The 17,062-nt window shown below is 42.6% G+C and overlaps 1 long non-coding RNA gene across 1 annotated transcript; it reads left to right on the top strand.

Annotated features, from left to right (window-relative positions):
- The first annotated feature begins 56 nt into the window (after positions 1-56).
- LOC148121426 (uncharacterized) lies at positions 57-16,992 on the top strand. Its single transcript, XR_015738386.1, has 2 exons — positions 57-139; positions 16,845-16,992. It is a non-coding gene; the product is annotated as an uncharacterized LOC148121426 (long non-coding RNA).
- The last annotated feature ends 70 nt before the right edge of the window (positions 16,993-17,062 follow it).

Here is a 17,062-nt window from a genome sequence, read left to right as displayed (position 1 = left end):
GCGCGCGCACGCACTGGCTCGCGAGAGCGCGAGCTGGGGAACGAGCCCAGGGCGCCCAGGGCGCCTGCGCAACGAGAGAAGTTCGCGCGCTCTGCCGCTCGTGTGGAGGAGCAGCTGCATTTAGGGAAGCGTCAGAAAGGTAGGTGAAGAGGCTACGGAGATGGGCTAGACGGGGCACCAGTGTCCTTCCTAGCTGACTCGCAGGGAGGGAGAGTTGGGTAGGAAAGGTCAGAGAGGTACCCAGCCCTCTAGGTACCTGTGCTCCCAAACATCTAAAAGTGCACGCCCAGAATAGGATGCTGATTGGCCCGACTCTCGCGTTCTGACAGTTACCGTACCGTCTTGTAAATAAACCTAGTCCTTGAACTTCCCTGGTACCTACCTTGTCTCTCTTGCAAGCTACACTTTAAAAAAGTTTTTTTTTTATTGCTTTTATTGCACTATACATTTTTCTCTGCTCTCCTCCCTTTCTCCCGTCTTCTACCCTCTCCCGTGATTCCCAAGCTTCCATTTACTCAGGAAGTTGTCTTTTTCTCCTTCCTATGTAGATCGGTGTGTGTCTTTTTTTTCTTTTACAGATAAACATTTTAATTGATTGTAAACATATTACTTTCAAGATCTTTTTGAAATCGTACTTATACGGTACTAATCAACAGCCAAAGGCGATAAAAAAGTTTAGAACCAAAATTGTTCGGATATGAACATGTGACAGAAACTGCAATGTAAAGTGATATACACTGCTCCCAAGAACAATATTTTTAGAAGATAATTTATCTTAACACGTGCAAGGACAAAATTGTAATCAAAGGCTGAAAGTAATATATATTAGTGCCTGCTTTTTAAAAGTTTATTTTACATTTTAAATACAGTACCTTTTCGTTAAAAAAAAATCCTAACTCTGTGGTTTCTATATATACATAAGAGCTGTGGGGCAGCCTAAAGAATATTCTGGATGTAACAGCGTAGACATTTGACTACTTCTGAATCAAAATTCAAAAACACAGATCAAACACTGATTAGGAGAAAACAATCTAGTTTCTTAACAACCAGAAGAGAACAGAGTTAAATACCTATAAAACCAGGTATTAAAAGCAAAGTAATGCAGCCTATGAAAACCTCAAATAGTCTGAATGTAGTGACCTATGTACACTGCAGCTAGCCAATGGGATCGTGGTGGAAGTGGCCTGTGATGTTAAAATTAAACCTAATGATTTGTGTGTGTGTTTGTGTGACAAATGACGCGAGGCAGACACTGTCTTTGCCACTACCTATCTATACCACCTTCCCTCTGGGTACTTAACCACTTTCACTAATTGGAAATAATAAATCTGGACTTGTTTTTCTAAGAAAACCAAAGACGTACCTTTCCTCACCAGTAAGATATAACACAGATTAAAGCTCTAACATTTAAGCACAGGATATGCATTTTCCATTTTCTCTAGTGTAATTCCAAACTGGGATTGTGAATTTTGTGCCCTAATAATAAATACAAAGAAATTTGGACTGTCCCTGGCAGTGATTTTCTATTAATACAATGGTACTCCTCAAATGCTGAATTGCATTAGAGTGATTTTGCATATTTTAATTCAGTAGGTGTCAATTTGGGTTCATAAAACTCCTGGCTGTATGGGGTTTGTTTTGTTTTGTTTTGTTTTACAGAAAATAATTTCAATTTGAGATGTTTCATAAAGCTGTATCAAAGCAAAATTAACTAGTTGTGTTACTAGTAGTGTGAATAGCAAATGGAAGAAGAGGCCTGAGAGTCTGAGGGACCTGGTGGAAGGATGGTGAGCTGTTTATCTGTCTTCACATGTCAGTTATCTACTGAGTTTAACATTCTAAGTTTAAGATTCTCAGAAAATAATTCTCTGTAGCACAACTAACTAAATAGTTGTATCCAAAGCAAAAACAACCTGAGTCACTCAGGTAAGACCAAGTTGAGGCCATTTCTTTCTCTACTATAATCTGTGAAGTCTTGAGTTTTAAAGTTTCACATTGTTGAGCTTCATTCAGTCAAAGCTGATGTAGACTACAAAAGAAGCAATCCCAGCAGAGCTGCAACTGTGGGCTGAAAGCAAAGGACTAGCCAGCAGCCAGGTCCGGTCGACGCTGGGCCATTTATCCTGGAGACTGAGTATTTACCACGTAGCTCACACACCCCCAGTATCCACTAGTGACTTGGCTGGTCAGTGCCTGTGTGCTGGCCCAACTGTCATGAGGAAGTGCTTCAGTAAAGAAGGCTCAGCTCTGTCAACTACACGTAACCTATTTGGGATATGTTCTTAAGGAAGGGCAGAAATGGTTGTCTGAGGCCTGTGAAGAGAATGCTAAAGATCCCAAACCCCAAGCTGGCCAAACAAGTTAGAGGATTTCTGGGGATGGTGAGATTCTGCTGCCTACGGATCCCTGAGTTTGCTGAGATTGCCAAACCCTTATGTGAGGCCACGACAGGAGGTCAGGGCTTTAGCTGGGCAGATAAGGGACAAAGGGCTTTCGAAGCTCTGAAGCACAAGCTGCTGGAAGCCCCAGCAGTGGACTGCTGGATGTGAATAAACTCTTTCTCCTGTTTGTAGACGAGAGCAAGGGGATAGCAAAGGGAGTGCTCGCCCAAACTATGGGGTCTTGGAGGCGACCAGTAGCCTACTTGTCAAAAACAAAAAACAAACAAACAAACAAAACCCCACAAAAAAACCTGGACCCAGGAGCAGCTGGGTGGCCCCCATGCCTCCGTATCATAGCTGCAGTGACCCTGTTGATATAAGATGCAGACAAACTGATGCTGGACCAAAATGTGGTTATTGTGACCTACCATGCATTGGAAAGAGTGCTGAAGCAACCCCCAGACAGGTGGCTGAGCAATGCCCGAATGATCCACTACCAGGCACTACTGCTTAACCCCACCTGAATAACCTTCCATGTTCCAACTGTCCTAAACCCGGCCACCCTACTGCCAGATCCGGACTTAGAGGCACTGCTACACGATTGCTCTGGGATATTGGCTCAGGCCTGCAGCATCAGACCTGCCCTGAAGGATGCTCCTATCCCAGATGCGGAGGTCACCTGGTTCACAGATGGTAGCAGTTATGTGCGGAATGTACAAAGGTATGTGGAGGCTACAGTGACAACTACAGAGGCAATATGGGCTGAACCCCTGCCATAGGGGATCTTGACACAAAAGGCAGTTAATAGCCCATACAAAGGCTATTACAGATTGGGAAAGGCAAAAAGCTAAACATCTACACAGACAACAGGTATGCCTTTGCCATAGACCACATCCACAGGGCTATCTTTCAGGAGAGGGGGTTGCTGACAGCAGAAGGAAAAACTATTAAAAATAAACAGGAGATCCTGGGTCACCTACAAGCATTATGCGGGGGTACAAAGTTGGCAATAATACACTGCCCTGGACATTAAAAAGGTTCCAGAACTATACAATTGGGAAACAACCCGACCATAAAACAGTAAAAGAGGTAGCTTCAGCCCCAAAGACTATGGTGACTCTAACTGACCCAAGAACCAGGGGCCTGCCACAAATCCCCAAGTATACACCTGAAGATTTATTCTGGATACATACTCTCCCCATGGTCCAGTGAAGAGAGGAAAAACCACCAGTAGGTGAGTCATCCTACCCCAAAGACTGGGATATGAGATACTTAAAATACACTGCTCCTCACTGTTCCTCTGGGAACACGTAGAATGCAGGACCTGTTGTGAAGGGCCCAGGACAAAACTGAAGATGGAAGCCAGACTACTGAGCAGATAGTGACACAATGCGAGGCATGGCAGCTGACAAATGTGGTAAGCACCCCTCCAACCCAGGGGCCCGTCAGTGAGGGACTCAACCAGGTACGTACTAGGAAGTAGACTTTACTGAAATCAAGTCTGGAAAATTTGGATACAAATAACTCTTAGTGTTTATAGATACTTTCTTGGGATAGACTAAAGTGTTCCCCACCAAGCACAAAACAGCCATCATGGTGGCAAAGAAGCTGATTGAAGAAATCTTGACTAGATATGGGTTCCCAATCATGATAGGGTCAGGTGATGGCCCTGCTTTCATCTCTCAGGTAAGTCAGGGACTAGCCGCTGCACTGGGGACTGATTGGAAACTTCATTGTGCATATAGACCCCAGAGCTCAGGACAGGTAGAAAGGATGAATAGAACCCTAAAAGAGACTTTAACTAAATTGGCCTTGGAGACTGGTGCTAACTGGGCAGCTCTCCTTCCCTTTGCCCTTTTTAGAGTCAGAAATACCCCCTATCAAATGGGTCTGACTCCTTTTGAAATTATGTATGGGTACCCTCCCCCCATGATTTCTAGCTTACAAACTGACCTGATGCTGCCTTAGATGATCAGGACTTGTTCAATGCCATCCAGCAACTCCAATCAGTCCATAAAACCATATGGCCTAAGCTTAGGGTAATTTATGAAGCTGCCTCTGTTCCAACCCCTCACAGACTCAGGCCCAGAGACTGGGTCTTTATCCAGAGGCATCACCCAAAATTTCTGGAACTGAGGTGGAAGGGGCCCTACATGGTTTATCTGACAACATCAACCGTCCTCAAGGTGGATGACATCGCCTCTTGGGTCCATTATCCACATGCCTGCTCAGCGGATCCCTTTGTCCTACAAGAGTACTATAGCGGCGAGACCTGGAGCGTCCGGACACCCCACCAATCCCCTAAGGTCTGGCCCAAGTGTCGTTCCTGATCCTGTTGATGTTGATGCTGGTTCCCTCTGCTCCTGCTAAAGAAGTCAACCCCCATGTACCCTCCAAAGTGACTTGGGTTCTCAAGGATGGAGAGTCATACGAGACTCTACCAGACTACCTGTGTGGCCCCATTGAACACCTGGTGGCCTGACCTATATTTCTGCTTTCGTGACCTGAATCATGGCTATAGAGCAACAGGACAGGCAGACACCAGGAAGTATGGTTTTTACGTGTGCCCAGGTCACCTCAATAATAGGAGGCAATGCAGTGGCCTAGAATCATCTTTCTGCAAAAGTTGGGACTGTGTCACCTTTAATGATGGGGAATGGAGATGGGCTGTAAGTAAACCAAACTTTTTAGGTTTTTCAAGACAGGATTTTTCTGTAGCTTTGGGGCCTGTCTTGGAACTAGCTCTCTTATTTATTTATTTATCCATTTATTTATTTATTTATTATGTATACAATAGTTTGTCTGTCTGTATGCCTGCAGGCCAGAAAGAGGCCATCAGACCTCACTACAGATGGTTGTGAGCCACCATGTGGTTGCTGGTAATTGAACTCAGGACCTTTGGAAGAGCAGGCAATGCTCTTAACCGCTGAGCCATCTCTCCAGCCCCCGGAACTAGCTCTTGTAGACCAGGCTGGCCTTGAACTCACAGAGATCCACCTGCCTCTGCTTCCCAAGTGCTGGGATTAAAGGTGTCGGACCAGCGCAGCCTGGATGCCAAGTCCAAGCAAAGGATGTCAGGATTAATGAAACACGCACTCTGGATGTTGCAGAATCAGAAGCCGTTTATTGTACATCACCAAGGGGGTTTTATACCTAACCCAGACAGGTGGGTCAGCAGGATGGAGACCTCATAGCTGGATCCTTGGGTTGTGGCCAAGGCAATGTGTACTCAGGAAGCAGGGTTGCTAAACAACTGTGCGAGTACCCAGAACAAGGGCAAGAAAGGTCACCAACAGGGGGAGGTGAGTAGGAAGGCCAGTACTCCATTAGGTCCCAACAAAACTCCATTATGCCCCACCACTGCCTGGCTACTAGACTTAGTCACTTTAAAATATGTAAGACCAATTTGGTATGGACTCCCTCGTCCTCAGCCTGACAAACCCTGCAGGACAGGTGACCTAGACCAAATAAAAATTCAATGAAAATGACTGCACAAACATACCCAAACTTATGGGGTACTATGAAAGCAGTGTTAAGAAGAAAGTTCATTGCACTAAATGTCTTCATAAAGAAGTTGGAACAAGCCCCACACTAGTGAACTAACAGAACACCTGAAAGCTCTAGAACAAAAAGAAGCAAACTCGCCCAGGAGGACTAAACAACAGGAAATAATCAAATTGAAGACTGAAATCAACAAAATAGAAACAAAGAAAACAATACAAAGAACCAATGAAGCGAAGAGTTGGATCTTTGAGAAAATCAACAAAATAGACAAACTTTTATCGAAACTAACCAAAAGGCAGAGAGAGAATATCTGTTGTTGGAAGCCACTAGTTAGTTCCCTGCTGCTCAGCCCTGAAATGATCACACAGAAACCATATTATTTGTAATATTGTTTGGCCAATAGCTTAAGCGTATTTCTGTCTAACTTTTATATCCTAAACTAGCCCATCTCCATTAATCTGTGTATTGCTATGTGGCTGTGGCTTACAAGGTAAAGTTCCAGGGTCTGTCTCTGGCAGGGCTACATGACTTCTCCCTTACTTTGCCTTTTTTCTCCCAGCATTCAGTTTAGTTTTTCCTGCCAAGCTCTTCTCTACTCTGTCACAGGCTCAAAACAGCTTCTTTATTAACCAATGGTGTTCACAGCATACAGAGGGGATCCCAAATCAATATCCAAATTAACAAAATCAGAAATGAAAAGGGGGACATAACAACATACACAGAGGAAATCCAGAGAGTCATCAGGTCATACTTCAAAAACCTGTACTTCCCAAAATTGGAAAACTTTTAGGAAATGGACAATTTTCTGGTTAAGTACCACATACCGAAATTAAGTCAAGACCCAATAAGCAAATTAAATAGATCTATAACCACGAAGGAAATAGAAACAGTCACCAAAAGTCTCCCAACCAAAAAAAGCCCGGGACCAGATGGTTTTAGTGCAGAATTCTACAAGATTTTCAAAGAACTAATACCAATACTCCTCAAATTTTTCCACACAGTAGAAACAGAAAGAACACTGCCAAACTTTTTTTATGAGGCAACAATTACCCTGATCCCCAAACCACACAAAGACATTACTAAGAAAGAGAATTACAGACTAATCTCACTCACAAACATTGATGCAAAAATACTCAATAAAACACTGGCAAACCGAATCCAAGAACACAATAGAAAAATCATTCATTGCCGGGCGGTGGTGGCCCATGCCTTTAATCCCAGCACTTGGGAGGTAGAGGCAGGCAGATCTCTGTGAGTTTGAGACCAGCCTGGTCTACAAGAGCTAGTTCCAGGAGAGGCTTCAAAGCCACAGAGAAACCCTGTCTCAAAAAAAAAAAAAAAAAAGAAAGAAAGAAAGAAAAGAAAAAGAAAAAGGAAAATCATTCACTATGACCAAGTAGGCTTCATCCCAGAGATGCAGGGATGGTTCAACATACAAAATCTGTCAGTGTAATCCACCATATAAACAAACTGAAAGAAAGAAACCATATGATTATCTCATTAGATGCTGAAAAAGCCTTCAACAACAACAAATTTAAATGCTTTCCTTTGGTGATTATGCCTCTGCGTGTACATGCATGTGCCATGGCATGTGTATGAAGGGCAGAGAGCAGTTTGCAGGAGTCGATTCTTTCCTTCCACTTTGTGGGTTTGGGGGGGGTGGTCAGATTGTCAGGCTTGGTGGCAAGTGCCCTTAACTGCTGAGCCATCTCACCAGTCCTTTGCTTGTTATTCCTAAACACATTCAGCACATTGAAATTTCTCATTGGTGCAAGTGTCTCTCTCAGGTCTATACCACTTATTTCTCTTCATTATCGAGTTACTTAAATCCATAAACAAGCATGGTTCCCCCCCAAACCATCTGTCTTCCACTTTTACCCCATTTCTTCTCACTCTTTCATAGTAGACTTTTCATTTGTGTTCTGTACTGTCTTGTTTCTAAGGGTTTTTTCTTACTGAGCGTTTTTGTTCCTACCAGACCTCTTAAAACAACTCCTACCAAAGTCACTATGACCTTTGCTTCAGTAATTTTAGAGACCTGCTATCTGTCCACACATGCCTGCCAACCTGTATGGACCACTGTTACCTCCCTGTACTACTACAGCTACAATTCTCATTTCCTTTGTATTAGCTAGGGTTTCTATTGCTGTGACAAACATCATGACCAAAAAGTTGGGGAGGAAAGGATTTATTAGGCTTACTCTTCAATATTGCTGTTCATTACTGAAGGAAGTTAGGGCAGGAACTCATACATGGCAGGATCCTGAAAGCAGAAGCTAATGCAGAAGCCATGGAGGGGAACTGCTTACTGCCTTGCTTCACATGGCTTGCACAGCCTGCCCCCTTATAGAACCCAGTCCAGGGATGTCACCACCCACCATGGGCTAGGCCTTTCCCCATTGATCACCAGAAAATGATCAATGGGAAATGCATTGCAGCTGGATCTCATGGAGGCATTTTCTCAACTGAGGCTCGCTCCTCAGATGACTCTAGCTGTGTCAAGTTGACACACACAGAACCAGCCAGTCCATCCCCTTAATTCAGCCTCTGTCCCAGTCCTCAGAGCTTTGTCCCTGTCAGTTTCTCTGGCTTCATTGTTTCTCCAATTCCAAGAAGCTCAGTTATTTTGATATTTTAGAATCAGTACATGTTTTATCATCACTATACTAACCTTAAAATCATTTTGGACAGGTGAGAGTCATGAAATAGTTCCTATCGTTTATCCTGCACCAGCACCAAACTTTCAGGTTAAGTGCCAGCAGACTAGAAGGAAAACTCAGAAAACATCCTCCCCCTGATGCACACACACAAAGATGAAGAATAACAGAGAAAGACACCTAGCATTGACCTTCGGCCTGCACATGCACACACATACACATGCGCACACACATACAAATACTCAAAAGCAGCTGGGTGGTGGTGCACATCTTTGATCCCAGTACTTGGGAGGCAGAGGCAGGTGGATCTCTACGAGTTCAAGACCAGGCTCACTCTGCTCAATAGAGCAAGTTCCAGAACAGCCAGTGCTACTCAGAGAAACTCTGTCCCAAAAAACAAAACAACAATAATAAAAATACTCAAAAAGCTGGGCATAGTAGCACATAACTATAATCCCAGCATTTAGGAGGCAGGAGGATTACTACAAGCTCAAGGCCTACCTGGTCTAACAAGTTCCAGGCCACCAGGGATACACAGAAAATGTACAGTGGCAACAACGAAAGTCTCCAGAGCCTACATAGAGGCTCAGAACTCTCTGTAACTCCAGCTCCATGATCCAACCCTCTCTTTTGACCTATGAAAAAGGATGCTTAAAAGAAATCCCACCCTATCTCAAAATTGAGAATAATAGACAGTTATTTATTTAGGGGTAGAGTCACAAACCACAATCCTCTGCTGGAATGCAGAACAGCATCTGAATCCTGCAGCGGGAAAAGAGACTTGATGCGTGCTTTACATTGGCATAAATAGTATAAGAGGCCAAGTCCAAGTAGGTGGATAACTTAAAGGCTACTGGCATAGGAATTTCTACAGCACCTCCCCTTTTGTTTAAATAAGAGAGTTCTAAGCCTAATACAAAATTATATACAATAAGAACAAATATTTCAAACAAGAAACGTGATAAATGTTTCAATAATTATCCTATCCCAATGACTTTAAGTTTTGTATAATAAATAACTTGGCCAAGTCATGACAAGAAAATAACTACAACTATCTAGTCTTCAACCCCATCGAAGATCTGAGAAGGGAAATAATATTACTTGAGTAAGCAGGAAGTATAATAAACTTCCAAAATATGCAACAAATGACAGAGACAACTGGCTACCTGGGCAATCACCCAAAGTCTCATTTGCAACATTGGAGCAACTAACTTTGGCTGAGGCCTAGCATAACTGACAGACCATTTTCAGAGGCAAGAAAAATTTCAAAACCATCTTACCCTGTCTTGGCAATATTTGACAGTCTTTTTCCTTGTGTCCTGCTTATCCATTTCTGGATACCATGTACCTTGTCAGCGGTTGAGGCATGGGCAGTTCCTTGCCCAAAGGCTAATTGTGCCAAGAAGAAAACAAACTCCGAGTGAACTGTCTTCAGTGCTCAACATTCTCTCGGGAATAGATTGGTGCTGCCAGGAGCAATTGTGTCTCATGTTATCAGAACCCTAAGTTATTTAAATGCCATATTCTACATCTCTTTGAAGTGGTTGAATATTACCTATCTATGCAGAATACAATCTCTATGTATCTAAAGAACCTGATTAGTATAACTATAACTATGACAAACATAGATGAGTATTGATCTATAATTCTTAATAACTATATGACTTAAAGACTAAGACTTCATATTAGAACACTATACAATAAACAACTGTGAACAAATAAAGACAATGACCTCAAAATGTAAACAATGTGTAAGTATCTTGATCAGAGGTAGAAACGTACATTGCAATATGATAAATATATCCAAAAATTGTATTAATATACAAAAATGTTTTAAGCATGCCAGGCAGTAGTGGTGCATGCCTTTAATCCCAGCACTTAGGAGGCAGAGGCAGGTGAATCTCTATGAGTTTGAGGCCAGCCTGGTCTACAAGAGCTAGTTCCAGGACAGGCTCCAAAGCTACAGAGAAACCCTGTCTTGAAAAACCTAAAAAAAAAACCAAAAAACAAAAAACCAATTTTAAGCAGAAGTAGAAGCATGCTTGCATACAATATGACAAAATAACTTTGCCTAGATATACAAATACTGTAGATGAAAATAGGAACATATTCAATATAATTTGCCTATAAATAATAGCTCACAAGTATTCACTCTATTTCTCACTATTATTATTAGTGTGAGTAAGCTTACACTAATCTATTATCCCATCCAATTCCCCCTCTTTTTTAAAAGATTCCTGAGCCTACAGAGGTTAAGAGCACTAACTGCTCTTCCATAAGTCCTGAGTTCAAATTCCCAGCAACCACATGGTGGCTCACAATCATCTGCAATGAGATCTAGTGCCCTCTTCTGGCCTGCAGGCATTATATGGAGGCTGAACACTGTGTACATAATAAATAAATAAATCTTAAAAAAAGAAAGAAAAAAGATTCCTGAGTCTACATAATTTCCCCCTAACTCCAAACCCTATGCCAATTATAATAAACCCTGAGGACAAACTTGGTTGGGAGAGGGGGACATCGTCTTCTAGAATTACTTCCAGCTGTCATGGGGGCGATATTCTTCCTATGTGATCCTGTGAAAGTAAAATGATGGTTAACTTCCAAGATTACTGTCTGGTATAATTGTAAATAGTCTCTGAGAATTTGGTAGGGTTTTTCTGAGGTTCCTATTTGGAGTTCTGGCCAGAATGTTATAAAAATGTACACCATTTCAGCTAACCAAGTTGGAACCATCTTGAGCAGCTGGTACCCAAACCAAGTCTTATAGTAGTGCTATCAGCATCATGACGTCATATCAACCAGGTGGAGTTGTTGTGGGGCCCCATCTTCTTCTTGGAAACTTCAAAGATTACTGCAGGAAAATTCATTGTTCATTGTGGAAAACTTAAACATTATTTATATAGACATATACAGACATATATATTTAATGAAAGACAAAAATAGGCATGAAGAAAAGTAAAATTTTTTTTCTAAATTCTTTCTTCTTTCTATTCCATACCAGATAGCTCTTGACATGAGACAGAAACTCTGAATTTTTCTTTTAACAACATGCTTGGATTTAGAGAAGGACAGAGACATTATCCAACTCCAAAGCCAGCTCTCTCTCTCTCTCTCTCTCTCTCTCTCTCTCTCTCTCTCTCTCATGGTCTTTTGCAGAAGGCTCTGAATTTTTTAGTTCTCCTGGTGAGACATGTCCTCTACAGTGACTGGGAATGACTGAGCCATTTTTGACTTGGGGGTCTGCGGGAGGCCCCTCAAGGAGTTTCCTTTTGGTATCGGGTTGCCTTGTCTGTCTTTTGCTGATCTGCATTCACTGATCCAATGTCAGCCTTTGCCACACCTTCTACATATACCTGAAGGCTGAGTCCTCCTATTCTTGCCATTCCCAGAGGAGATATTATTCCTAGGAATTTCTTGTCTACAATCCATTCTCAGATGTCCTATCTACCACAATCAAAACATTTGGCATTTTGATGTCTCCTCATTCCTTTGGAAATTGCTTCTCCTAACCAAGATTCAGTATTATAGTCAAATGTCTCAATGTTCATTGAATGCAGGATCCACTCATCCATGGGTGTTGATCTAACCTTTAAAGGCCCAAGTATCTTTTTGTATTCTAATTTGGCATTTTCAAAAGCTAGAGATTCAATAAGTACTCGTCTAACATCTGGGTCTGTTACTCCTATTTGTATAGCCTTAGTTAATCTTTGTAAAAAGTCAGTAAAGAGTTCTCTCTGGCCCTGTTTAACCCTGGCATATGATTCATATGATTCAATTCATTTTTCTAATTCTTGAATCCTGTCTCAAGCATTTAAGGCTGCTTTGTGGCATAGGGACAAGATTTGTTCATTGTAAAGAGCTTGAGCCTGTGAGTCAACATAAGTGCCCTCACCAAGAACTTGATCTTGGGAAGTCTCAAGTCCTTTTGCTTTCCCCTGTTCTAAAATTTTAGCCTCTTCCCTTAAATAACATTTAAACATCAGTTAAGGCCCATCATCCAGGACTACTGAAGCTAACTGAAACCAGTCATGTGATGCAGTTTTAATGCTAGAAGCCCATGTCTTTATCATCTCCCTAACAAATGCAGAATGCAAGTCATAAGTTACGACAGCTTGCTTAATTTCTTTTAGATTATTCGTAAAGGTTTCCATCTACCTTCTTTGGACCCTTTTGGGCCTTTAGAACTTGATGCTTTTTTAGAGTTGATTACAGGGCAGGAAGCTAAAACCCTGGGTAAGTCATCTCTGACAGCTACTGGCGATGTTGAATCCTGTCCTTGTGCCTTCTTTCCCTGCTCATCAGCTCCACTAATTTCCTCAATAATTTCTAATCTTTTTACTATTGTCTTTTGTAAAGCCTGAATCTCCTGGCCTGTATATATTTTTAGTGATTTCACTGAGGCACCTAGCCTTTGGTCCTCATTCTGCACATGTGATTCCAAGGTCTGAAGTTTTTCCTTTAAAGATAACACCTCATCCTTGGACATTATTTGGATAGTGTGCAGATTGCCATCTTGAAGAGATACTCTATCTGCTAACCTATCATAACTTTTTAACAAATTTTGATTGTCAAATTCAACAGTATGAATTCTTTCAGATTTCTCAATACCATTAGACATAGGTTCAATTTTGTCTGTCAAATTAATGTTACCCTCTTCAATAGTATTAATTTTTTTCAGGTAACTTTTGATTTTTGATGATATTAATCCTGTCAACTAGCTGTTCATTATTAATCTGTAAAGACTGTATCATTTCTAAAAGTGCCACATTCTTTCTTAAGGATATAATATGAAGAAAAAACTGAGTCCCAATATCTAATAAACGGATGTATCACCATAACCATATAAGCCTTGAAGAATACAATCCACAGTATTAGCAAAAAAGTTACTAAATGTTTCAATGTTAATGTAGTCTGCCATATTGATTTATTAACTACCTGTTATGAGATCCAGTAAATTGTTTTAGGTGTAATAATCTTTATTGTCCAGCAGGTGTCATGGTTGCAGAGTCACAACTAGCAGTGATGCAACTGGTGGCAACATGCATGGTCCTGAACCACTTTAGTTTAATTGGTACTGGTTAAATACTGAGAAATATGCTTTGCTTGACAAATTAAAAGCAATTAGATCAATTCCATACATGGAGCAATAAGCCCAGAACTTTCGATCAGGGAGCACAAACTGGAAACTGTACAAGAGACACCATGAGGCAAGAAACACAGCAGTGGGGAGAGGATCTTTGCAAGCTTGGGAAATTCGCAAGTTGCTGGACACAGTTAGCTCTGCTGTGGCATGAGTTTTACAAAAAATTGCTTAGGTAAAAGCAAGCCGAGCAGGCAGGGTTGGGAGACTTTCTGGGCTGTGAACCCATTAAGCACTCAGGCCGTCCACCCTGTGGAGTCTGAATCTATGTGGGGCGCCAGATGATGAAGAATGAGTAAAAGAAATCCCACACTAGCTCAGAACTTAGAATAATAGAGGGATATTTATTTAGGGGTAGACTCACAAGTCACAATCCTCTGCTGAATGGTAGAACAGCGACCGGAAAAGAGGCCAGATGTGCACTTTACATCGGCATAAATAGTATAAGAGGCCTCGCCCAAGTAGGCGGGTAATTTAAAGGCTGCTGGCTGCAGGAATTCCTACAGCAGACCTACTATAGGCACCCTGACTCAATGGGACCCCAAAGCTTCCATCTGGCCTCTAGCTCCATGGAGTGTCAGCTGTGGCCCTGGCAGAGCCTGTGAAGGTGCAGAGTGCAGGGAGCTGAGGGCTGTGTGCTTGAGAAAGCACTGGAGTCTCAGTGCTGAGGCTGCCTCTCTTCTGTTGAGGGGAGGCAGCAAACAAAGGCACCTTCCTCACATCCTTAGTCATCCAGCCTTACTCTGGACCTAAGCTGAGGCTAGAGGAGCCACTGGAAGAGGTTCCCAAGCCCGTGTCCTACACCAGCCACATGTGGGGCTGCCATATCAGAGTGATTATACAAGGCTTTAGACTCATCGAGCTAAGGCATCTCCTTACATCGAGGTAGCTAGAGGTAGAAGGAAGGACCTTTCCCTTTTTTCTTTTCCATTTTTTGTTTGCTTTGTTTTGTTTTTGTTTTTCAAAGCAGGGTTTCTCTGTGTAACAGTTCAGGCTGTCCTGGAACTTGCTTTGTAGACCAGGCTGGCCTCAAACTCACAGAGATCCACCTGCCTCTGCCTCCCAAGTGCTGGGATTAAAGGAGAGCACCACCACCGCCTGGTCTAGGACCTTCCCTCTTTAGTTTGTCTAGGTACCATGTCCCTCAAATACCATAATCAAAAGGAAGTTCCAAAGTGCAGAGAGGAATTATTGGACAGCCAACAATGTCAAGTGACACTATGGTACACTGTCTTTGTAAATTTTTATTTGTTTTGGTTTTGGTTTTGGAGACAGAGTCTCAAGGTGGGTGGTGGTGGTGTATGCCTTTAATTCTAGCACTCAGGTGGCAGAGGCAGGAGGATCTCTGAGTTTAAGGCCAGCTTGGTCTATAGAGCAAGTTTCAGGGCAGGTTCCAAAGCTATACAAAGAAACCCTGTTTTAAAGAAAAAAGCAAAAAAAAATTGTGTATGTAAATGTATTCCATGTATGCCCTCTAGAAGAGCAGTAAGTAGCCTTAACCCCTGAGATCTCACCAGCCCTCAGGTGCAATTTTTTTTTTAATTTTTAAACTTGGTTTTGTTTGCAGGTAGGTCTGTGCACCACCTGTGTACTTGGTGCCAGGTGGAGGCAAGAAGAGAACATCAGATCCAGAACTGAAGTTACAGATGGATTGTGAACTGTCCTGTGGGCTCTGGGAATTGACCTGGCCTTCTGAAAGAGCAGCCAATTCTCTTAACATCTGAGTCATATTTCTAGTCCCCTGTAATTTTTTTTTTGTTTTTTTGAGATAGGGTTTTTCTGTAGCTTTGGAGCCTGTCCTGGAACTAGTTCTTGTAGAGCAGGCTGGCCTCTAACTCACAGAGATCTGCCTGCCTCTGCCTCCCGAGTGCTGGGAAAAAAGGCGTGTGCCACCACAGCCCAGCCTATAATTTTTAAAACTATATTGTTCCATGGTTGCCAAATTCATGATTATAGAACCCATGGATGCACCGGGTTGATTGTATATTGCATCTCTCTTTTTGTTAGAAAATGTGAAGTCTGATTATCATACCCACCCCCAAGTACAGAATTTCTGTCTATTCCTGTGTCTAATCTCTTACTGGTTCATCTCAATCTTTTGCAATATAAGAACTATGTTATAGCATTAACTGAAGGGCAAAGATGTAGCTCAGTTGGTAGAATGCCAAGCTAGCATGCAAGAAGTCCTGGGTTCAATCCACAGCACCACATAAACTGAACCCAGGTTCTCTGTAAGAACAGCCAGCATTAGCCGGGCTGTGGTGACACACTCCTTTAATCCCAGCACTCTGGAGACAGAGGCAGGCAGATCTCTGTAAATTTGAGATCAGCCTGGTCTACAAGAGCTAGTTCGAGGCCATACAGGCTCCAAAGCTACCAAGAAACCCTGTCTCAAAAAACAAAAAACAAACAAACAAAAAAACCAACAACAAAACCAGCCAGCATATTCTTTCTTTCTTTCTTTCTTTCTTTCTTTCTTTCTTTCTTTCTTTCGTCCGTCCGTCCGTCCGTCCGTCCGTCCTTCCTTTCTTTCTTTCTTTTTGTTTTTTTAAGACAGGGTTTCTCTAGCTTTGGAGCCTTCCTGAAACTTGCCCTGTAGACCAGGCTGGTCTACCAACTCACAAAGATCCACCTGTCTCTGCCTCCCAAGTGCTGGGATTAAAGGCGTGCGCCACCACTGCCTGGCACAAGCAGCATTCTTATCTACTGAGCTATCTCTCCAGCCCCTTCCAGCCCATCCCTGCCAAACACCCAAATCAATGTCCAATATCCACCACTAATACTTGGTTTGTGTGGTAGTTAATGTTGGTGGTCAACTTAATAAGGTCAGACTCATCATGGAAACATGGAGCTGTCTGTGAAGGGGATTTTAGATCTAGTTAATGACAGTGAAAAATACCTAAATGTGGGCAGCACCACCCAATGGGCTGGGGTCCCCTAAATGTGGGCAGCACCACCCAATGGGCTGGGGTCCCCTAAATGTGGGCAGCACCACCCAATGGGCTGGGTCCCCTAAATGTGGGCAGCACTGCCCAGTGGGCTGGGTTTCCCCAAATGTGGGTGGCACCATCCCATGGGCTGGGGTCCCAAACTGAATAAAAGAGAAAGTGATCAAAGCACCCTCATTCACTGCGTTTCACTTCTTGACTATTGACACAGGTGGCCAGCTGCCGCGAGCTCCTGCTCTCGTGATTTCCTCTTCCTGATGGACAGTACTGTACCTGGGAACTGTGGGCCAAGATAACCCTTCCCTGAAGCTGTTTGTATCAGGCATTTTGTCATAGCAACAACAACGTAACAATGCTGACTATTCTTGTCTCATTTTCACTGTGGGTGCAGACTTAAGCTCAACCCCAGTCTCTATGGAATCTTCTGGG

Source organism: Myodes glareolus, chromosome 7, assembly GCF_982192425.1.
Source record: "Myodes glareolus chromosome 7, mMyoGla1.1, whole genome shotgun sequence".
Taxonomy (NCBI): Eukaryota; Metazoa; Chordata; class Mammalia; order Rodentia; family Cricetidae; genus Myodes; species Myodes glareolus.
Note: the sequence above shows the minus strand (reverse complement) of the source record. Positions and strands in the feature narration are given on the sequence as shown.